Below are 25,191 nucleotides of genomic sequence, written 5' to 3'. Positions count from 1 at the left end.
AATATTGATGTAAAATGGCAGCGCTAAGCGGGCGAATGGGCAGCCTCTTACTACGCACGTCAGACTTTAAAACACTCGTCGCTCCAGCGCTCCGTAGCCCCTGAGGAGTTGCCTAGCAACGAAACGCGTAGGGCGGAGCTACGGAGCGGCGCAACGTCTGACGTCACTGGACGCAGTGACTGTCTGGCGTGGAACTTTCTTACAGCGGCGGTACGTCTCGGAGACCTAGCCGGGGATGCGACACGGTAGCCGGATTAATATCCATAGATGCTGCCTGCCCCCCGCCTGACGTAGCCGTGCGCCAAGCCTTTTGTATTTTTAATGTTTTTAATCCTTAAGTTTTTTTTAATAAACGAGGGTTTCCCTTATCAAACACATTTACACTATGTGCAGCGTTTATTTTACTTTTGAGGCCACAGAAAGGATCAACCTGATTACCACGGAGAGCTGAGCCGGCTGGAGCGCGGAGATTGCCACGAAGGCTGAGGGGTGGCCAATACCCCTAGAGCGCAATCGGGCCCATCTTGGCCGCACCATCCGGTGAGTCTCTCTATGTTGGGGGGTGGGCAACAAGTGCCCTGTTGACATCTGCTGTCCTTGTTTGGAGTATTGTGAAGAATTTTTTAAACAGACTGTGTCCTGAGCGCTAACCCTCTCATTACATAACTATATTTATTTTAATTAACTTAACTAATGTAACTTAATGACAGTATGTTTGTTTAGGCTGAAGTTCCTCTTTAAGATCAATTTCCTTATTGACTAGAGACCCATTAAGTACCTTAAAGAGAAAACCATAACCAAGAATTGAACTTCATCCCAATCGGTAGCTGATACCCCCTTTCCCATCTTTTCTTTTTCACAAACGAATCATCAGGGGACTCTGTATGGCTGATTTTGTGGTGAAACCCCTCCCACAGTGTGATGTCAGCGCTTCACAGCACTGAGGTACTGACATCACACAGTGTGGGAGCCTTGTTGCATTGTGGGAAATAAACTTTCAAAAATGCAAGCAGCATCTCCTTTCAGTGACATCACCTGCCAGCAGTAAAAATGTCTAATGTGATAAATGTCTTGAAGAAAATCAGGGAGAGGAAAGATTTTTACAATGAGCAAACACTGACTAAATCATGTATACGTAATTATTGTAAAAACTAAGCACTTTTTGTATTAAATTATTTTCAATGGAGTTTCTCTTTGTGTATTAAGCTGTTGCCTTGGTTTTATAAGCTTGCTACAGAGCAAAATGAATAATATATATCAAATTCATATGTAAAGTTGAATTTTTTTTAACATGTCACAAAAGTGGAAAACTGAAAAGTATTACTGAGGGAAGCAAAATGAACAAAATGTGGTTGTACAAAAGGTTCTTAAACACTTGCTGTTTCACAGTCACTGACTGTGTTGTATGTTCCACTATGTAATAGCTTTAAATTGAATGATGTAATGCATGTGCCTGGCTGCCTGTTACCCAACACCAGCCCAGACAATGAGGAACTGTATGGAGTGTTACAGGGGGCTCGGGGAGAGCAGAGGTCTGCAGACTGGGGTGAGGTGTACCAATGCTGCGTACTACATTTCCCTCCATCACACGCTTCTGATTACCCCAATCTCCTTGTCCTGTTACTGAGCTCAATTCCCACAGGAGACAAAACTTCAAGCTAAAATCCAAATTTCACTATAAAAAGTTGCCATAAACATAGGTTGCTGTTACCGAGGTATTTTTGTAATTTAAAGAGGAACTATAACCCAGTATTAAACTTCAGTTTCCCTCATGAGAAAGCTTTAGCTTTTCAGGTACCATCACGTACATCTGTATGGCTGATATTGTGTTGAAACCCCTCCCACAGTATGTCGTCATGACAACGGTTTGCTGTCCGTAAACCTTGTTGCAATGTGGGAAATAACAGCTTTTTCCAACTGCCAAGCAAGCAATATCCTCCTCTGTGCATAGAACTCTCAGTAACGAACATTCCGTACAGAACACCTGACAGGACTAAAGAGGTCACCACCAGTGATCAATTTTAGGATGTAAATCAGGGAGAGGAAAGATAGGCAAACACTGACTAAATCTATAAATGAATATTGTAAAAAATAGGCAATTTCGTTAATTATGTAATTTTCACTACAGTTCATCTTCAACTGTTAAAATGATCTTTTCATTTTACAAAAAATGTAGGGCTGGTACATCCGGGTTTCTGCAGGACAGCTGGCAGATCCGATGGAATGCAGCGATGTGCCAGGTTGCTAAATATACAGAGCCACAATAATCCAACATGCATACAGACTGTTTCAGATTGGTTGATCCTCATCAGTGCATGGCATGGATTAATGTGGCTCTATGGGGTAGGACTTGAAACACCCAGAGCTACAGATTACCCAGCAAGCTCATGGTGAACCAAAACTCCTAGGAGTGCGTAAGGGGCTTCAATGGACCAAAAAGTCCCCTTACTAAAAGGACTTTTTGGTTGTTTAAGAACATGTGGGGGGCTGTAAGTGGTTCCGAAAAATCTAGAATGGATTTCTTTCAAAAATCTGTTATAAGAGACAAGACTTTGTAATCCTCACTTGAATCACATGGGACTATAGACCAACATACAAAATGTCTGCTGGAGTGTGCAAAAGCCAAGCGGCCAATTATAAATGAGCCAATCACTGCTCTCCCAGCCTCCCTACTCCATATAGATTTTCAAGCATTCAGGACCACAATCTATAAACCAGCAAGAGGACAGAACAATAACAGTCAAGCCATAGCCACACACATACAAATCATGGCCAGGAAACAATTTTTGCTTAAACCTTTGCTCTATGCAAATTCACAATGTTTCTGACAGATTATCAGGCCTACAAACAGAACATGAAGTTCACAAAAATCTGATTTTCAGCAGAAGAAGAAAGGATGTGATGGGATCAGAGCAGGATTACCCACTAGGCAACCTAGGCAGTTGCTTGGTGCCAAGTGGGTGTCAATGAGCCCACCTGTCATCTACTACCTTGCCTATGTCCTCATTACATCTTCATCCATCTCTGGATAAGAGAGGGACTAGGGTGGCCTCCCTGATGTAATAAATCTGGATATTAAAAGAAGACAGGGTGTATAAAAACTACTTGTATGGTTAGGATTGTAGCAATCTAAGCAATAACGGTATGTTCATAGACCCAAATAAAACAAAAATATGCCTTGCCCCCTATATAATATTATAAGCCAAAGAGTTCACAAACTGGGGTTTACAGGCGTTGACACAAAAATTAAACAGTCAGTTTTGCTGTTACTGGAAAATCTGCTTATCAAACTTGAATGTTATTCTACATCTTGTCCAGAAACAAAATTGAAGACTTTACAAGAATAAAGTGATACCCATGTAAACCATTAATAAATTGTGCCAGCTCCTAAAGCCCAGTGTGTGAACTATTTAGCTTACAACAAGCTTATATATAACGAGCAGTCTCAAAATTAGGGACATAACTATAGTGACAATGGGAAGCCAACTTCTGCAGAGTAGCTTAGAGGAGCATTCTAATACTTACCCGCTTCAGTGCGGCTACCGGTCTTTTCTGATCTTCTGCTACACAGCTACATAAGGAGATGGTGTTGGGGAGAATGGTGCATCAACCACATGGGGGTGGGGGGTCCCTTGGTTGTTGCTGCACCTCGGCTCAAACTGACAATGCAGTGTCCACCTGGCCAATTTTTTTTGCAGTGGTCCACCAGGCCAATTTTGGCGAGCACCCGGGTGTCATCAGCTCACCTCCTTCTGCTCCTATGCTGTAAGCAGTGTTGCGCCAGCCCTGCCTCCCCCCCCCGTACTTTTTTAATTCTACCTGGATGGAAAAAAAATTCTGGGGAGAACACTTCAATGTTTCAACCAGAAAAGTCACTGTGTGCTCCTCTAGAGGAGAAGGCAGTGTGCTGTCATTCTTTACCTGCTTACAATGACAGACATTTGAAGTTGTCACATAAAATGGCAAGGAGGGCTGCATTTAGCCCATGGACCTTGTGTTTGACACCTGTGCTCTATTGCAGCATTTGATTCTCAGTTCACGTATTGCGCATGCAAAATTGGATGTTCTGCGCAGGCACTAGGGATTTATCATCGGACATCATTGGAGTCGCCAGGCACAAATAGTTAATGAGAACTAGCTATGAAATGGAAAAAAAAAAAATCTAAGGTATAAGATCCTTGTGGCCAACATTGTGTGCCAATACTCATCAGTGGTCATTAGATATTACACACATACGCAAAGTGTCAATTTTGTCTTGAGCCATAAGGATAACCTGGTTGGTCAATATTCAAACCAAAGGGATGGAGTTCATTGTTAGATAAACTGGTTAAAGAAGAACTGTAGTGAAAATAGTAATGAATAAAAATGCTTATTTTTTACAATATCCTCTACCTGATTTACATTCTGAAATGTATTACTGGTGTTGACATTTTTAGTTCTGCCAGGTGATCTGCGCAGAATGTTCATTACAGAGAGTTCTATGCACAGGGGGAGATATGGATTGCTTGGCAGTTGCAAAAAGCCAATATTTCCCGCAATGCAACAAGGTTCACAGACAGGAAACACACTGTGGGAGGGGTTTCAACCCAAAATCAGGTGTTGCCTGGCGATCAAATTTCCCTCTTGGCGCCGACTTGTAGTGATAATCAGCTAAATTACGATTACGCAAAAATTTGTGTAAATATTCACAATTACACCTATATGTAATTATGATTTGTAAGTTCAATTGATTTCATAGTCATTGATAATTTCGAGTACAATTTTATGTAATTTTTGCGTCATTTAATGCCCCCCGATCTATTCAAAAAAAAGGTTGAGAGTACTTGTGGGAAAGGTGGCATCAGCTACTGATTAGGATGAAGTTCAATCCCTGGTTACAGTTCCTCTTCAAGCTCAGCGACCTGTCCTTTTCAGGCCATGCCATCTGCAACCAATTACTAAACAGTGCCCAAATTACCACCTCACGTAAAATTGCAAAAGGCGTCTGCTTTTCACGCAAGCGTAAATGATAATTAACTGCACACAAATCATACGGCTATAATGGGTAAAGAGGCTGCTGTGTTTTCCTGACTATTGTTTGGCCCACATGGAAATAATTCCAATATGTTTTACAAAACCTTTGAAAGGCTGAGCAGGCCTGGCCCTCAGAGGGATCCAAGCGAGGAGAGAAGTCAGATGTCTATCTTCCATATGTAACATCTGCTGGGGCCAGTCTGCACCACATGGCAGAGCCGTACCCACATCAATACGCTGGCAGCAGCTAGCATTGTGAGATGTGGCTCCATCTATAGAGTGAATGCACAGCACTGAGCGCCAGGCTGCTTTATACCACAGACGCTTTCTGCCTGGGCCTATTAGAACTCATTAACTGCACATTACATCCGCCCCAGGACATAAAGTAGACCCGGCAATGGGCGAGCTGTGAAGCTATTCTGTGTTTCTGCAGAAGCTGAAGGTTTCCAGCAGAGGCTGGATAGTTTACTTGTTAAGGGCTCTGCCTCTGACACAGGAGACCCGGGTTCTAATCTCGGCTCTGCCTGTTCAGTGAGCCAGCACCTATTCAGTAGGAGACCTTGGGCAAGTTTCCTAACTGCCTATAGAGCGCGTCCTAGTGGCTGCAGCTCTGGTGCTTTGTGTCCGCCAGGAGAAAAGCAAGATATAAATGTTATTTGTGATATCTGGACAGCCAGCCCTAAGTGAAGGTCATTGTCAATGTTTTGCAAAAAGGAACATACTCAAGGTCTGATAACTTATCAACACAAAAACACAAAGAGGTTGAAGCATTTCTCGCCATCATTACATTCTCAATTTGTTTTCAATTATAACTGTAGCCAAAAGGTTTCTTTTTTATTATGAATAAAAGCCCTTTAAGTTTATTGCGGTCTGTGTGTTATCATGCCTTGGAATGCGTTAACCAAGTATCCCGGTTTTTAAAGCGGACCTGAACTCAGAACTTCCTCTAAAAGATACGCAACAGCATAACCTTTAAAATAAACAAAAACATTTCCTTGTTACAGCCGATCCTGTAATAAATCTGCGGTGTGTCTACTTCCTGTTGTCATGGAAGCAGACACAGGGTCAACATCCTATGTTTACAAATTAGCTGCTCTGCCGAGGAAGCCAGCTGACACAGCTGAGAGATTAAACTACAGTTGTGCTTAGTCACAGATGAGGGGGAATTAGACAGATTAAAAACTCTCTAAATAAATACATACAGGGTGCAGTGCTCTATATTTTCCTTCTGTCCTGTGCAAGGGTTCAGGTCCACTTTAATAGTTTAGTGTACAGTAGATATCAATTCCTTCTAAACGGATTCCTTTAAGAGGAATCGATTGTTTTGGAACATTGGGTGGACATTTTTATGTGTTTGGCCAGCTTTAAAGGAAACCAGAGCTGACGAATAATAAAAGTTTTATACATACCTGGGGCTTCCTCCAGCCCCATCTGCACAGATCGCTCCCACGCCACCGTCCTCCGCCTTCTCTATCTCCAGTCCCAGGTCCCGTAGCTTCAGCCAGTGGCGGCCAGTCTGCGCAAGAGAAGTGTGCCCTCTACGCATCTCTCCGGCGGCTGTTGGAGATACGCAAAGAGCGCGCTTCTCTAACGTTATACTGGCCGCAACTGGCTGAAGTTACGGGACCCAGTAACGGAGCTGCAGGCTGCGGAGGATGGCGGCGTGGGAGCGATCCGTGCGGCTGGGGCTGGAGGAAGCCCCAGGTATGTATAAAACTTTCTACTATTATTTGTCAGCTCTGGTACACTTTAAAATTCAACTTTCCAATTTCTACTGAAATTTAATTGAGATGGATTGATCCTCCGGACTGATTACAGCACCTGCCGAATTGAACCACCGAATTGATCAGTGTATGGTTACCTTTTGAAAAATTAAAAAAAAAAAAAAAAAAAAAAGAGTGGTTCAGGTCTGTTCTTGAGCTGATAAACTAAAGAAACAAAAAAAAAAAAAAACAAAAAACAAAAAAAAAGAAAACTGTATACAATTGTCATTAAAGCAATTGCCAGAAATAAAATCCATTTACTCTCTGCTCTTTGTTTATTATGCAGTCTACAACCTGACCCTGCATTGCAAGCATTCCAATTGAATCATAAATGTTTCTGCTGTAATGGTATCTCATTCAGCCTGGCTCTATTCTGGTACATTGCCAAGGAGACAGAAGCCTGTTATGTTCATTCCCACATTCATGCTCCTCACCGATTGGCTGAGGGCAGTTCAGTGCGACAGGAGGCAGACAAGGAAAATACACCTCAGTCCTCTGCAGCAGCTGCTGAAATATGATATATGCTGTGGTCACGTGTTTACAAAGCAAGCTAGATATGACAGTGCAATTTCTAGGAGAGAAAAAAAGTGTAAGGGATGAAATTACTTCAGGATTGGCTTCAGTCAGAGGCAGTTAGGATGGAAACCGCCTGGAACCGTTTTCTCTTTATTTACTATTTAAAATGTACTGAAATCAAAACATGTACAATACATATGTTGAATAAGTAGAACAAATACTTATATACGTTTTTTTCCTGGGATAGTATGGCTGTCCCTGCTGCGTGAATGTCGCACCTATCAAGGGCTGTGCATTTTATTAACTTTCTTGGAGCAGTCTGTAATTCCTCTGCCTTAAACCTGCTGCAGCCTTCCATCTGCCCTAATTGCAGAATCCTTTCCACAGCCAGAAGAGGGTCTGTTTTATGTCATTGCCCAAATGCCAACTCCAAGTCTACCACAGGCCATAGCTGTCAACCCTCCAGTGATTAATTAGACCCCAGCCCAGGTTGATAAACTCACACTAGCTCAAGAGGCAGAAGCCCACAGCCATAATGATCAGCCCTGCTTTCTCTGCCTCTTTCCTAGCAGCCTCTGAAGTGCACACACTGGCCTATGCCAGAAGGACTTGGCTGAGGCAAGGACATGAGACCAGGGAGATTTGGAAGGGAGTTAAGCCAAACACATCCATGCTAAGGGAGAAGAAAAAAAAAAAGTGGAGTGACATCATGGCCCCGGCGTGGTGGTCCGGAGCACAACAATAAGCTCATATTGTGCTGGTCATGCAGTTACTCAATACATTCCCTTGTTACTCGCATTCTGTGTTAGCATTTCAGTTAAAACAACAAAAACTTTATTAACAAAACATGAAAGTATTCCCACATAAAATGCCACCCACCTCCAATGTAGGAACACTGGGGCTATTGTTGACAGCAAACTTACAGTCAATGGCTTTAGAAAATATTATTCTTGTAACCCACGTTTCCTCTAGCGAGATGCATTCTAACACTGCAAGTACTGTATGGATACAGCACAAAAGTAACAGGCCGCAGATTCTAGATGTGAAAGAGGTGAGGAGTGCTACTACAGAACTCAGGGCTGTATAAATACAGGGGCATGTAATGGATAAGAGCACATTTTCATATATTAGTATAGGCATCTGATAAACAATAATTCTGATTTAAGAAAGGAAGGAAGGACATGTATACTTTCGTGATCGTATTATACACAAAAATCCAGTTTAAAGAGGAACTCCAGTGAAAATAATGTAATTAAAAAAAACTGATTCATTTTACAGTAATTATGTATAAATGATTTAGTCAGTGTTTCCTATTGTAAAATCTTTCCTCTCCTGGATTTATATTCTGACATTTATCATATGGTGACATTTTTCTGCTGGCAGGTGATGTCCGTGGAAGGAGATGCTGCTTGCTTTTTTGGCAGTTGGACGCAGCTGTAAACAGCTGTTATTTCCCACAGTGCAATGAGGTTCACAGACAGGAAACTGTCAGGCCCATGGTCCTGACATCACACTGTGGGAGGGGTTTCACCACAATATCAGCCATATGGAGCCCCCTGATGATCCGTTTGTGAAAAGGAATAGATATCTCATGGGAAAGGGGGTATCAGCTACGGATTAGGATTCAGTTCAATTCCTGGTCACGGTCTCTCTTTGAATGACAGGCAAGGATGCTCATTTAAATTCTGCAGAATTTAAATTTCTGCATTTCCGATCGCAAATCGGATTTCTTCAGAAATTCTATTTACCGCAACTTGGTCATTTTAGCTCAAATCACCGAACCTCGGAAGAATTGGACCAATTAGAGAATACAGAATTTTTCCGCGCAAATCGGATTGCTGCCCTAATTTTAGACTAATCACAAGACTCAGATACTACCGAGGATTCCGGAGTCTCGTGATTGGCTTAAAATGTCCAAGGTATTCTGATTGGTCCAATACTGCTGAGTCAACTCGGAAGTATTTGGCCAATCAGAGAATGCAGACAAAAAAAAAAAAAAAAATCAATCATCAGAAATCTGCAGAATCAGCATCTCCATGACAAGCAATGACATTTTAGGCAGTGAAAACAAAAGAGATTTATTCAATCATATAAAAATGTTAATACTGAGTCACTATGGCAGAGTGGGGTGAGGGTGGAAGTCCGCAATGCCCAAATATGGCAGGATGCGTTTGGGTCAGTGGGCTGGTATGCTATATGCATGCAACAAAGCATGAAATGGCAAAGAAAAATAAATGGCAATAAAGCCATCTAAAGGCTTGTACACATGTGCAACTATTCCGTCCAAATATCGTCCCAACTTGGTCTGTTGGATGATAGTCGGGCGTGTGAACGCCTGGCAAACGACTACACGAGTCACTGATCACAGGAGGTTTGCCCAATCCAACCAGCGGGTGAACTCACAACTGTTGGGCCGATACCATGCCGTTGGCCACATGTGTAGTAGTTTGAACAACTTGTACTTGTTTTGAATGCAGCCATATCGCGGAGTCCGTCGTTCCGCTTGCTCGCGCATTATGCAAATTAGTTGATCGTTCAGTTGGTTGGTGTGCGGAAAATACAAGTCTTGCAATTACTTGGTCGTGTGTTCGATCATGACATGGAGTTGGTCGCGCACTTTGTTGGACATGCGTACGAGCCTTTTTCCACTGAGTGTGGTTCGATTGAAACCGCAAAACACTAGCAATTTTTAAATCGCATGGGTTGCTACTTAAAAAGTTGCAAAAATGGAAAATACTTTCTGCGATTCCTATTTTATTGTGAAGCACAACTGCTTTTTGGAGTGCAATTGAGATTACGCGTTTTAAACATTGAAGCGCAATCATGTGCATTTGCATTGGGCAACTGCTAGTAGAAAAGAGCCCTAAAGTTACTGTGAACTTCAGCTAGCTTGTAACCATGGGCAGCAATTATGCATTTACTAACCACATTAGTCTGCCTGTTAAAACTGATTGCCTTTATATGATGTAAACTGTACATACACAAGCCATGATTGTTTCACTTAATTAGTTTAGATTTGGAAAGTGTTTGTGTAACACCTGCACATCATTACTATATATCTGTTTGTTTTATTTTCACTTTCAAGAGAGATCTTTAGGGGACAAAAGCAATTTACACATCCCTGTCACCATCCTCCCATCACACCTCCTCTGGCTCTGGGGGTCTCATGGGGGTCAGCTGTAACAAAAACAAAAAAGGTGGGGGATGGGTTTGGTAGGAATGCCCTCAAGGAAGCAAAGACAAGATAACAGATTTCACCTCTTCATGGCCCTGAATGCCAAAACCTAATCTAATCTGCAACTGACTAACCTAATCCACTACTATGACAACGACTACATTTCTGTACATACCAAACCTTGAAAAAACTCTACTGTGTACCTCTGGATTGGACACTGAACTGGTGAGGTTTGTACTTGTACTGAGAAGATTGCTCTTGCTTTCTGAAATCATGTCAGGGTCACGTAAAACAGGATATGGTAAGAACATGCATGCGACAGACGTTTAGTGACACGTGCCAATAACGACCGTCACAACGGATTGAAGCCCCAACAAGTCAGCGCAAAGTACTGTGATCTCTTGACTTCCCTTTTGCACCCATCATGCGCATGTCACTTGCGCATACCTGTCGGCAGGAAGATGGATCAGGGAGCACCAGTTGTCAGGGAGACATCTTCCTTCGTCGCAAGGTGAGTATTCACCTTTAGTGCAGTCAGGCTGGGTTCACACATAAAAAGGCTTCCAGTCCTGTTCTGTCTTTGACAGTTGGCATCAGTTTTGCATGTATTTCTATGGTACATAAATCTGTACATTTCTGGTCAGTTTTGTATGCGTTTCTATGGGTTTGTTCACACGGATGCCAAATAGATGCAAAACTGACAGGACCGTAAATGTGCAGATTTATGTGTGAATATTTCATTTGTATGCCTTGCTTCCTTAGATCTGAAATGATGGAAGCATAGTTAAGCTGAACACTGAAAAAAGCAAGCAGTTCTGTTTCTGATCTCAGGGAATGCTGGGAAGTATATAAACACGTGGATCCTATTTTATGTTCAGAGTATCCAACAGTTTATGCAAGCAGTCCAGAATAAACATAGCCCCCTTTGGTCCAACACTGCAGAGATTTATACAGACGCCACTCACAGAACTGCATTTCCCAGAATTCCTTTCTTCAGTTAGAGGCCAACACTGGTCTCGAGCCTGGCCTGCTGCAATGCGTTACATACCTTTATGGTGATATATATCATCAATATATTCCTAGGAGAAAATGAGGAAGTGATTTGTGACTTCCAAGTTACTGCCAAACTACTCTACTCTTAAAGCAATTCAGACAGGAAAAGCTGAAGGCAGGAATCTAACCTCAGCCACAGGATTACTAAAGGTAAACAGCACTGAATAGTGTCCTGTAATGAGACTTAAGCAATTAACAGCTTCTCCTGCACTTATGTAAAGCTTTAATTAAAAAGGATCTTCCTGTATAACAGTCGATTATGTTCAACAGTAGATGGTGCTGTTGCAAAATAACAGGATACAGGCTTTGTCTTGTGTTGAATGGCTAAACTGTAATTTGTTTTTCAACTGCGCCCCATAGTGATGGGCAGGATTGGTTGCTGACAGAAATAACGTAAAACAGCACCTAAATGCTATGGGTCATCAATAAGATACTTACATTTTCCCATGAAAAGTAAAGATTTGCACAGACGCAATGGGAAGCACATGTAGCTGTACTTCCACAACAGCTGACTTCTACAGATGGAAAATGGTTTCAGATTACTTTGCTGTAGTTTCTGCATCACATGATTAAGTGTGACCAATAACATGGGAAATTGTCTGAGATAATCCCCCACCCGTAAGTACTAAATGAAACTCAGTGATTGTACAGGAACGTGTATACACGTGAAGAGATGGTGTACTTATCGTGCTCTGCTGGAGTGGGGAGGCATCTGTGGGCGCCAGAGGGTGCGCAGCCTTACGACCGTTTCGCAATGGGGTGAGCCTTGCTTCCTCCAAGGAAGCAAGGCTCACCCCATTGCGAAACGGTCGTAAGGCTGTGCACCCTCTGGCGCCCACAGATGCCTCCCCACTCCAGCAGAGCACGATAAGTACACCATCTCTTCACGTGTATACACGTTCCTGTACAATCACTGTGATTTCTATTTTTGTACACCTGCTGTCAGCATTAAACTACAGTGCCAGACCCCTTTGCTTTTTTCTCTTTTGACCTACAATGTAACTACCATTTTGTGTCTTGAGCACGTAGTTCCTGCTGGAGTATATACCGGATATTGGCTACCTTCTACATCATCCACAGCCTTTCTGAGTGCCTGCCACCCCCTCTCTACTAGTAAACTAAATGAAACTCAGCCTGCAGTGCTAAGAGAAGGGGAAAAGAGCCCAAATGGTGATAAAACTGTGTTAAAAACAGCAAAAAAAATATAAATAAAAAAGGTTAAGGTGGCTTACCTCAAATGACAAATCCATATATAAGATTCACAAATTTTAGTAAGCACTAGGCAACGCATTTCGTGGGCCCTTGCCCCCTTCCTCAGGCCAAATAAAGTGTCAAAGAAAATTTCAGCCTGTGTAAGGGACGCCTTCACAAGATTATGCAGCTGTCAGTTGGGTAGTGTTCCTGCCCGGGGGTCCCTCCTGCAATTCTGCTGTTATCAATTCCGCCCAAAATAGACACTTTTCCATCAAACAATGATTATGAACACTTTAGTCTTCACGCTTGCAGCAGATTGACTATTTTACTAATCTATCTATTACAATCACCTAATAGTGTGTGGCTACCTTTATGCCTGGTACACACCATGCAATTCCCTGTCAGATGGGTTAAATTGTTTATTTCCGTCAAGTTTCTGATTGATTTTGTACAGAAGTTATCAGAAAATCAATCAGAAAAATGTTCGGAAATCAAATCCGACTTGTCAGAAATAATCAATTCGACCCATCTATCGGATGGGCAATTGCATGGTGTGTAACGCCGATCTCACACTTGTAACCATTAAAGTGAACATGAGGTGAAAGTGATATGGAGGCTGCCATATTTATTTATTTTTAAACAATACGAGTTGCCTGGCAGCCCTGCTGATCTATTTGTCTACAGTAGTGTCTGAATCACACCAGAAACAAGCATGCAGCTAATCTTGTCAGATATGACAATGGCCTCAATTCACTAAGATCATGCTGGAGATAATAAAGGCAAGGGAAAACTATTTTCACACTCAGTTAATTACCAGCCTGTCTTTAACTTTAGAATTCTGGAGTTATTTTAAGGATTGAAGAGTTAACTTTAGGTTTCCCTGAGGTAAAAGGTTTCCTGAATACGACATGCCTCGTCACCATGGTGATAACTCTAGAAACGTTATTAAAGACAGGAGATAAGCTTAGTACATTGAGGCCAATGTCAGAAACACCAGACATTCTGCATGCTTGTTCATGGTCTATGGTTAAAAGTATTAGAGGCAGAGGATCAGCAGGACAGCCAGGCAACTGGTATTGCTTAAAACTAAGGAAATAAATATGGCAGCCTCCATATACCTCTCACTTCAGTTGTCCTTTAAGTCATATGCAAAAGATGCCTGTAGGTGAAAAGAGGTTAATGAGGTAGAAAGAAAAAAGGATCATTAATGAAAATTAAATAGGTTTCATTACAGCCCTCAGAAAAAGAAAAGGAGGAAAACAAAGAAGCCATTTCAGCAGGCCGCCCCTTCTAATGCATTGTTTGGATGGATTGATGGGATTAGCACAATAAAAGTCTCTGAGCTCCACAACACAATTCACCAACAGCCTTTGTGTAGAGCCCATCTCTAGAATGGGCTTTGTTCTCACTGGGAGACACAAAATCACCGGGACACAGAGATGAAGACATCCAAGTCCACAGTTTATTTTTGTGCTGAAATTGCAAGCAAGTTTTTTTCAGCTTCAGCAGAACCCTCCCTCTACCATCTGAAGTGAGAAGAATATGGAGGCGGCCATATTTATTTCCTTTTAAACAATATCAGTTGCCTGACAGCCCTGCTGATCTATTTAGCTGCAGTAGTGTCTGAATAATACCAGGAACAAGCATGCAGCTAAAATTGTCAGATCTGACAATAATGTGAGAAACATCTGATCCGCTGCATGCTTATTCCGGGGCTATGGCTAATAGTATTAGAGGCAGAGGATCAGCAGGATAAACAGGCAACTGGTATTGCTTAAAAGGAAATATATGTGGCAGCCTCCCTATCACTCTTCCTTCAGTTGTCCTTTAACCACCACCACCTCCCGACTACCCTTCACCGCCCCCCACCCCCAAATCCACAAGGGGGAAAAAAAGTCACTGCGGACACCCCAAATTTTCCCTTAAAAATCAAGATTTGAATGGGCCGATAGCAGGCACCCAAATTTCCTAGATCTGCTAAAATTATGTTTTAACTGAGTGCCAACATTTTAAATCCCAGCCTTGCACATAAAACTAAAAAATTAGCTTCTTTTAAACTTGCTATGAGATGTACTGTATGTGTGGTATCTTTTTTGCACAAATATTTTTTTATTGATATGAAATTGTACTTCCCCTTTCCTCCGAGTGTCTAGAAGTGCCCCAAGGATCCAACATTCCTCCCTTTCTGTACTTCTCTGACATACCAGCCAATAACACCCAATGAACTCCAAATTTATTACATTATTGGCCAAACTTTCATATGTGTTCCAGGCTTTAAAGAAGCTTTACTTTTAATGAGCGGAGATGGATTACACACACAGTTTATGCTTATCTTCATTTTTATGCATAACACGCGCACCCATTCCACTGACAGATGGGAGTGCCATGTTTGTTACCAGTTAATGCAGGTGTGGAAAACAAGTTACAAAGACTCCTGCTATGTGCAGTTGCTATGCTCATGCAGGTAGGAGTACATTTCCAGGCAGTCCATATTCTAGAGCGAGCGCAGGACCCATGATGGGGGAAGAAAACACAAGTGATTTATAAAAATGATGCAAGGGCTGACAGAATAATATAGATACAACGTGTCCTGACCAAACAAAACACACACTTCACTGGCTACAATTTACAATCAACATTACGCAATGTTTCCAAAAAACATTGTTGTCATTTTTCACAGAAACCATTTCCTGAAGTAGCAAATATCTAATGCAACCATCACAGCTCAGAAATGTCAGATATCCATGCAGAATACACAGTAGCAATGCGCGGCTCCCTGGTTATATCTGAAGTTGGAAGGTAGGACATTGGATTAATCCACTAATTAAACTGAAGGTCTGAGCTGCTGTTTACCTTTAGGCTTGTAAAGGCTCTTGAAGCACCAAGTTAGGTCATGAAACAAAAGAAAAACACAAGCTAAAAGTTATGTACGCTGGGTAAGAGAAATGCTGTCTACAATCCTCGTTTATATTAAATTCGTAATGTGGTGAATAGGACAAGATAAAGCGGACCTGAACTCAGAACTTCCTCTCTGCTCTAAAAGACAACCAACAGCATAGTAACCTTTAAAAGAAAAACATTTCTTTGTTACAGCTGATACAAATCCAGCAATAAATCTGCAGTGTGCGAACTTCCTGCTTTCATGAAAGCAGACATAGGGTTAGCATCCAGTGTTTATAAATTAGCTGCTCTGGCGAGGCAGCCAGCTAACATAGGCGAGAGTTTAAATTACAAATGTGATTAGTCACAGATGAGGGGGGGGAATTAAGGTGCGCACACACGCACTACTAAATGCAACGACGGGTCCGCCGGACCCTCCCGCTGGGCGGACTTTAGCCGACAGTATGCGCGTGTTAAAGACCGCCCGGCGGGAGGGTCCGGCGGACCCGTCATTTAATTTAGTAGTGCGTGTGTGCGCACCTATCCTATAGACAGGCTAAACTCCCAATAAGGTGACAGCTCGCCTATTGGACCAATCAGAGTGCGGGGATCAGGTCCTTTAATGTGACTGGACCCGCTGGGGCTCAGGGCAGGAGATGAGGAGCAGACAATAAGTTACTAGAGTTCGCTATGCTCCCTGATTATGCACGCTACGATACCAATAGCGTGCGTAGCAAGCACGGACACTGAATTAAGGCACACTGATTCACTAGTGCGCGTAGCAGTAGCTAACTCGCGCTGTTATGCAGCACTAAGCTTTGTTAATCAAGCCATGTCCCCCAATACTTGACTTGTACTATGTACAGCGCTACGGAAGATGTTGGCGCTACATACATTTTATTAAAAAAAAAAAAAAATGTAACCTGAAATCAAAGACTTGATAAAAACTAATACATGCAAAGTGCATTACTACAATACTCTGTTTTCCAGTCCAGTAGGCGTAACTATCTTCTTAATAGCAGCACTGTGGCGTAGCGGTTATAGATCTCGCCTTGCAGCGCTCGTTCTCTGGTTCTAACCCCAGCCAAGACCCTATCTGCACAGAGCTTGTATGTTCTACCCGTGTATGTGGGTTTACTCCAGGCACTATATTTTCCTCCGACACCCAAAAAAACCATGCAGATCAATTAAATTGGCTTCCCCTAAATTGGCCCTAGACTACAATACATACACTACATGATACACACCTAGACATATGTATGTTTATGTAGGTCTATGTCCCTCTGAAGGACAGTTAAGTGACAAGACTATATACTGGAACTGGGAGTGCAAAGAGAAACAGTAAGAAGCCGCTCTTTTAAAGTGGGTTGCAAAAGTATTCGGCCCCCTTGAAGTTTTCCACATTTTGTCACATTACTGCCACAAACATGCATCAATTTTATTGGAATTCCACGTGAAAGACCAATACAAAGTGGTGTACATGTGAGAAGTGGAACGAAAATCATACATCATTCCAAACATTTTTTTACAAATAAATAACTGCAAAGTGGGGTGTGCGTAATTATTCAGCCCCCTGAGTCAATACTTTGTAGAACCACCTTTTGCTGCAATTACAGCTGCCAGTCTTTTAGGGTATGTCTCTACCAGCTTTGCACAGCTAGAGACTGAAATCCTTGCCCATTCTTCTTTGCAAAACAGCTCCAGCTCAGTCAGATTAGATGGACAGCGTTTGTGAACAGCAGTTTTCAGATCTTGCCACGGATTCTCGATTGGATTTAGATCTAGACTTTGACTGGGCCATTCTAACACATAGATATGTTTTGTTTTAAACCATTCCATTGTTGCCCTGGCTTTATGTTTAGGGTCATTGTCCTGCTGGAAGGTGAACCTCCGCCTCAGTCTCAAGTGTTTTGCAGACTCCAAGAAAATTGTTTCCAAGTTTGCCCTGTATTTGGCTCCATCTCCCTGCTGAAGAGAAGCCCCCCCCCCCCCCCCCCTCCCAAGCATGATGCTGCCACCACCATATTTGACAGTGGGGATGGTGTGTTCAGAGTGATGTGCAATGTTAGTTTTCCGCCACACATAGCGTTTTGCATTTTGGCCAAAAAGTTCCATTTTGGTCTCATCTGACCAGAGCACCTTCTTCCACATGGTTGCTGTGTCCCCCACGGCTTGTGGCAAACTGCAAACGGGACTTCTTATGCTTTCTGTTACAATGCCTTTCTTCTTGCCACTCTTCCATAAAGGCCAACTTTGTACAGTGCATGACTAATAGTTGTCCTATGGACAGAGTCTCCCACCTGAGCTGTAGATCTCTGCAGCTCATCCAGAGTCACCATGGGCCTCTTGACTGCATTTCTGATCAGCGCTCTCCTTGTTTGGCCTGTGAGTTTAGGTGGATGGCCTTGTCTTGATAGGTGTACAGTTGTGCCATACTCCTTCCATTTCTGAATGATCGCTTGAACAGTGCTCCATGGGATGTTGAAGGCTTTGGAAATCTTTTTGCAGCCTAAGCCTGCTTTAAATTTCTCAATAACTTGATCCCTGACCTGTCTTGTGTGTTCTTTGGACTTCACAGTGTTGTTGCTCCCAATATTCTCTTAGACAACCTCTGAGGCCGTCACAGAGCAGCTGTATTTGTACTGACATTAGTTTACACACAGGTGCACTCTATTTAGTCATTAGCACTCATCAGGCAATGTCTATAGGCAACTGACTGCACTAAGATCAAAGGGGGCCGAATAATTGCAGTTATTTATTTGTAAAAAATATGTTTGGAATCATGTATGATTTTCGTTCCACTTCTCACGTGTACACCACTTTGTGTTGGTCTTTCATATGGAATTCCAATAAAATTGATTCATGTTTGTGGCAGTAATGTGAAAAAAATGTGGAAAACTTCAAGAGGGCCGAAAACTTTTGCAACCCACTGTACCTCTTAAGCGGAGCCGGATCATAGACAAGGCAGGCCTAGGCAGCTACCTAGGGCCTGGAGAGACTCTAGGCCCTGGTGGACGCTAGCCCCCACCAAATCTTACTAAGAAACGCCAGGTGACCATCAGAAGTGGGCCAAAACAGCTATCCTGCCTAGGGCCCCCATTTCATCTTAAACCTTTTCTGCTCTAAAGCACAGGAACAACTCAACAATGTTGATAAAAACAAAGAATCTGTAGAAAATAGGTCTCTATAATGCTAGAAAGAAAAATCAGAAGAGAGAATCTTTTCTTACTAATTTCCTTCCATTTGGGCAGAGAAGAATTGCTGTGATGACCTCGCCTCTGTAAGCCAAGCATCTGACAAGAAGGAGTAGAGAGCTTCCTCATTCAATGCTGAAACTTTTTCACCATTCAGCCCAGTACTTGGGCCCGTCACTCTCTGCAGCAAGGAACCCCAATTAGAAGCACATCTTTCCTCATTAAAACAGCACCTTCTTATTCAACCCCCTTTTTTATTTAGCATCGCTATCCCCAAGGAACTTTCAATGTCCCATGTTAATAAAAAAAGAAGAAGAGGGGTTTAACCCCTGCTCCACTGCCTTGCTAAATCCCTTGAAGGCTATCCTCCATCATCTTTAATTGTGCTTGCAAATCCCATATAGAATTTCTCATTTCAGCTCCAAGAAAACCTGGGCCTCCTCCTCCCTCAACACCCTACCATAGATTTATTTCTAAAGCTTAGCTGAGATCACAAAATAGCCCTCATCTGCATCTTAATTGGCATTCCAGGAAGGGAGGGCTGCCTCTCCTCAAGTCACTCCTTGCCTCCAAATCAAGGCGCTTTTGCACCCCCCCTTTTAATAGTCACAATGAGACTTGAATGGCCCTAGAGACATGACATGCACTTCACTATACAGGTTACGAATGCAAAATTTCACACGAACATACAACTGCCCTGTGCAGATGCCAACACACAATGTACATTCACCAATTGGCGGTGGACAATACATGCTTCATACAAAGACATCCTGGTCCCTGGATTTACAGCAAAACACTCTGGTCTCCAGGCTTGGGGAGCATTGATAATTGCTTTAATTAGATAGCACTTTTTTCTCCCCCAAACACTTCAAATTCAAGCTTGAAAAGGACTATTTAAAACCCTGTAGGAATCCACACACTGAACACATTATAAGGAGAAGAATTGCAGCAGTTGGCGTATGTTACTCAACTCATGAGGTGCATCATAATTAAGTCACTTCAATGTTTAGATTCAAGATTGGCAGCCTGTGGCTTTTTGCTATTACTGATCAGCTGCTCAAGCCTTCTCCTTATCACACTGAGATACCTACAGACATAAAAGATTACAGTTCTCCTGTAGTTGCAAACTGAAGGCATTTCTCCTAACAATTGTAACATGGACTTGCTCGGTGCAGAGAGTGGCAATAGTATGCCAGGTTTAGACATCTGTATCCACCAATCAGAAATGAATACTTAAAAACCAAGAAGATCTGGTTAACATTGACTACTGGGGTTTGCACAGCCTCATTGCTGCATGCAGTGCTACTGATTATTTTGGATCATTACTGTGAATATTTTCAATCTGTTCTCTATGAAGAAAAGGAGTAGAGAAGAACATTTGCAACCAATGTTCTGATCATATGACCTCTGTCATTTCCGACTACACAAGCCATTTATCCAACAGTTAAGATTCCCAAAGACCAATGACGGCTTGGATACTGGAAACTATTTTTTTGCTGTGTAGTAAAGAATTAGGAGTTACGCCATAACTACAGATGTGTAAGAAACAGAAGACACGACAGAAGACCTCGGAGCACAACTGAAAATGTAAAAAAAGTTTGCCACACACACACACACGTGTTACAATCTGATTAATACTTTGGGCTATTCAATAGGAATACCATTTATGAATCAAGGTTCTTCAAAGTCCCAATTACTAGCTACAGACTTTTAAGCACTCCTGGCTAGTTGCCTGACCCAAATTTTATCAACTTGCGAATTTGTTAAATCAGTAGAGTGTTGTTAAGAGATAACCAAGGAGGGAAGATTCAATGATTAAAAGCTCCAATGCCAACTGTTGGCTTTTAAAATAATACAATGGCTGGGCTCCACCTGGGAGAAACTATTAACAAAGCAGGTAGCAAAAACACCTTCTGAAAGTCCATCAAAATAACTTTACTGTATAGTAAGTAGTATTTACAAGCTGAAATGCCTTTAACAATCCAAGTAGATTACAAGCGAAAACAGTACTGATACAATTACCTTTATAAACAACATAGAGTTCAAATAAAAGGTGCTTACACACCTCCAATTTTGATTGGCCAATTTGTCACTTCCATGTATAAGGGCAAACAAGTTTTCAATACTATGAACAGATTCTGCAGGTAAGCTCCATATTACAAGGAGGTGGTAAAATGGGTTAGTGATTGGCCCAACAAAATTAGGTGTATGTATGCATCCTAATAGATGTGAGCATAATTTTCCTTTGTCAATCCAGTTAATACATTGCCCAATCTAACAATAGTGCACATCTTTTGGAGACAGCAAATAAAATAACCAAATACTATGGAAATACCTGAAAGGTATAAAAGGTCTCAAAGAGACCAAAAAGCCCTCTAAAATGCAATGCTAAATATAATTGTGCCTTCTTAAGACAGAAGGGCCCATACGCAATTAACTTTTTTGCTATTGGGTTCTCTCCAAGGAGAATGTTTTTCTTATGCTCTTTATAACAACTTTTCAGAATATTGAAAATGTTCTAAAAAGTAGGTGAAAAAAGGTGCTATCTTGCTGCTGCTGGTTTTAAAGGCATGGTATTGAGCCTAGTCACCTAGGAGAAAACTAGTCACCTAATAGAAAACATGAATTGCATATGGGCCAAGGTATCCTGCGGCCATTCATTCATTACATAGTCACACACCAACATTTTAACAAGAGAAAACATGCAACTAATCCCCCCCCCCCCCCCCCCCCCAAAAAAAAATCTTTTTGGTCAACGATTATCCAACACACATTTCCATTATTTGGCAACCTCAGCATACCTATAGGCAGGTGAGGAAGATGGGAGTTGTAGTTTTACTACAGACAGAAATATCTGCGTTTTAACAATACATCAAGTTTGCTTGCATCTCTATCAATGCCTCCATTCAGGCTGAAGTTTATCCTTTGACTGTAAACAGTTAACAGAGCCCTGATTGCCGACTTTCACTGTACCACAGAGGGATCCTTTTGTTATAATGAAGAACATAAAAGGCCTCTCAGGGAAGAAAAATAGGTTTACACTACACAAGGATGTGACATTCCTAGCAGGCCCCAGACTTCAGTGAAATGCAGCTACGTTCCAGAGCCTCAACCCCAGACTGCGTAAATCTGTCACTAGTTTAGACAGTTTTATAACCAGTCAGTCTAACCTATTCAGCCCAGGACTTTTCATTTAACGTTGAATTGGAGGGTGAAATATAGGCAGTGGCCTTTAGGGCTTTTAACCCCTCTTGCTGAAAGAAGACATTTTATAGTAAAACTGAACTATTGTGTAACAACATACCAGAGCAGACATAAAAAGGGAAACAAAAAATGCACACAAAAATCACAGCAATGGTAATACAGCCTTCCCGTTTTGTAGGTCAGTTGGTTTGTATAACATTTTAGTAAGAGGGCTTTTTGGTGCTTTGTAGTTCCTTACATACTCCTAAGAGTTCTGGTTCACCATGAGCTTGCTGGGTAATCTGTAAATCCTAAACATGAAATCAAACAAATATATAGACAATAAAAGTTCTTCTAACTGACTGGACAGTGGTGAAGAAAACTTAGAGGAGTCACAAGTCTTATTCCCACCTTTTTGGATATTTGACTGTTTCAGAGGTGACAAAAACTTGTTCTCCAGTCAAATCCATCCAGCCTGTCCCAAGGGATAAAAACACAGCTTATTCACAAAAGGCAAACCCAGCGAAGCAAAAGATCTAAAGCATCTTAGCAGAATGACAACATGGGACCTCCCTTCTTCTATTGTTCCATTTTTTTCAGCAATTAAGACTTCTATCGCCCACGGGAAGACAGTCAGGTAGACATGCTAAGGTGGGGTAACCCAAGCTGTGCCAGGACTGAGAGAGAAAAGGGAGAGATGTCACACAACTGTCACTTAGGTGTCCGCGGCTGAGAAAGTAACAAGGAAAATTATAAAAAATAAAAAAAATAAATCTTAACTAAAAACACCTCTAGTACTATGATCACAGACATCTCCAGGAAGCTAAGGTAACACATTTGCCCCCTTCGCCTTGTGCTTCCTAGGCTTGCAATATTTGCTTGTAGTGATAAAACGTGCTGCAAGCATGCTGATCCAAGGACAAACAGCCAGAGGACAAATCTCTCTGGAACGAGACAATCCAACATGCTGTGAGTGGGACAAGACAGCAGCTACCATCCTAAAGCTCAACACACACCATACAATCTTGGTTGTTCAATCTTACCACCTCTATGTAATATGAGGGACAACCTAAAATATCCAAAATATATTCTCTCAGTTTACCCTTCTACGACACAGATTTGGTCACAAGATTGTGCAATCAAGATTGTATCATTAGTGGACACTTTTAATGACCAGTGACCACCATATACACATTGCAATCAGACTGCATACTTCACTGCATTGTTCATTTGCACACACAAAAAATCCCAGAGTAAATAAACACTGCATGATGCTAGAAGTAATAGTATTACATCACTACAGACTGTAGCCAGTGACAAAATTGTGCAATTATTATTTTATTAATATAGCGCCAACCTCTTCCGTAGCGCTGTACAATGTACAATAATAGGGAATATAGATACAGGAGCAGTTCAACATACATCATTCAATATCCTGGCTACAATATTTTTTGAAATTAGGATTTGCAAAAAGATTTTAATGCTGCATGTGGTGACAGAAATAGCCTGTAACCACAAAGTTCATTAAAAGTGCCCATTAATGATGCAATCTTGATTGTACAACCTTAAAAAAAAAAAAAAAATCTATGCAGTAGAATGGTAAACTCAATAAATATACTTACATGCATACTTACCTCCTGTTATACAGAAGTGGTAAGATTGGACAATCAAGATTGTATCATTAGTGGACACCTTGTGATAGCTAGAATATTACATTTAATGTGCCCACTAATCCTACAATCTTAGCAAATACTTGTAATAGAAGAGTTAACTGATTTAACTTTGTATAGTAACTTTATGTGGTCCCTTATATGACCAGTCGTGGTAAGATTGTACAATCAAGATTGTATCAATTGTACAATCAGATCGTGTGTATGTAATCTGACAATCCTGTAGGCACATTCCTATGCAGAATGCAGCATGCTGTGTGCAGTGACATCAGTAAGAGCAGACATGTATATACTGTATAGCTACCTGGAAAGAATGAGCTGTGCAGGGTCCCCTGTCCTGCCGCAGGCGTACGCCTGGCAAGACGCAGAAGTCTCAGCAACTCTCTGGGGAGAGATCCTCAGGTCAGACTCCAGCTGCTCTGACTCTTCTCAGCACCTCCAAGAAGCGGCCACAAGGATCCCCGGGAATCCCAGTCCACAGCCTGTAATCCTCATACAACAGCACCCAGCAGCAGCAGCAAGCGGCCAGCGAGCTTCAAAAGAGGGGCAGCAGCCCGATCCCCCCATCCAGGGCGAATGTGTGAACTGGGCGCAAGTCCTGTGGTCGCCCCATCCAGGGTGAATGAGTGAATTCGGCGCTAGTCCTGTGATCGCAGACGCAATCGGCTCCTTCCAATGAGTAGCAAATCCAATCAGGGCGCTAAATCCACAGTATCCCCAGAGCTGCAAGTCACCCCCTGCTCACCACGGCCAAACAGATAATCAGACAACTCTGCAGAAAGTTCCTAAAAGTGAACAGAGAGGTGAGGGACAACTAGTGTAGATCCCGTGTATGAAAAGCAATGGAAAGTGTAGCAGTCTTGGTGCTAACTGCCAGCCCCTTCCTCCTCCCCAGATACACCCTCATGTCTGAAACCTGACCTTGTATTCCTCCCCTGCACCAATCCCATCAGCTCTCCTCTGGCTTCTTCCCCTGCATCCCTCCCATCCCCATCCCCTCCTTCTCTCTGGGCTCCAGAGTTTGGCACACATCGCTGCACAGAGGGATGGTTTGTTTGTATTGGAATTACTATGCTATGCGCGCTCTGGCTCTCTTTTTCCATCTCTTTCTCTAACTTCAATACTCCCGCCCCCCCTTCTTCAGGGCAGGCAGGCTAATGCCACCTAGATTACCTGTGCTCAAAGTGCAGGTGACGTCAGAGCTGACAATGCCTATGATGTCATTTGTGACTTTATGCTGCAAGATTTCTCCATAGGCAAAGCAAAGGCTGCCATACACGATCAGATGGTTTTAAAGCTGGATGCACATGATTTAATTTCCCGTCTGATCTGATGGAAAGTTGTATAGTGTGGACATGTCCAAACTGCTCCCAATCAATAACGGAATACCTTTTCTCATGACAGGCAGCACGGTGGCGTAGTGGGCAGCACTCTCGTCTTACAGCGCTGGGTCCCTGGTTCAAATCCCAGCCAGGGATCTATCTGCAAGGAGTTTGTATGTTTTCTCCATGTCTGTGTGGGTTTCCTTCGGGCACTCCGATTTCCTCCCA

The 25,191-nt window shown here is 42.3% G+C and overlaps 1 protein-coding gene across 5 annotated transcripts in view; it reads right to left on the bottom strand.

Annotated features, from left to right (window-relative positions):
- The window catches only part of FGFR2 (fibroblast growth factor receptor 2), a 175,635-nt gene extending 151,119 nt beyond the window's left edge, over positions 1-24,516 (bottom strand). For 2 of the 5 annotated variants that reach the window (XM_068258018.1, XM_068258020.1), the window contains exon 1: positions 23,946-24,516. The gene's annotated coding sequence lies outside the window, so the exon portion shown is untranslated. The remainder of the gene's footprint in view (positions 1-23,945) is intronic. The other 3 variants (XM_068258017.1, XM_068258019.1, XM_068258021.1) reach the window with 2 other exon arrangements.
- Positions 24,517-25,191: the final 675 nt, after the last annotated feature.

This window comes from Hyperolius riggenbachi, chromosome 10 (assembly GCF_040937935.1).
Source record: "Hyperolius riggenbachi isolate aHypRig1 chromosome 10, aHypRig1.pri, whole genome shotgun sequence".
In the NCBI taxonomy this organism is placed as follows: Eukaryota; Metazoa; Chordata; class Amphibia; order Anura; family Hyperoliidae; genus Hyperolius; species Hyperolius riggenbachi.
This window is presented reverse-complemented; position numbering and strand designations above follow the sequence as displayed.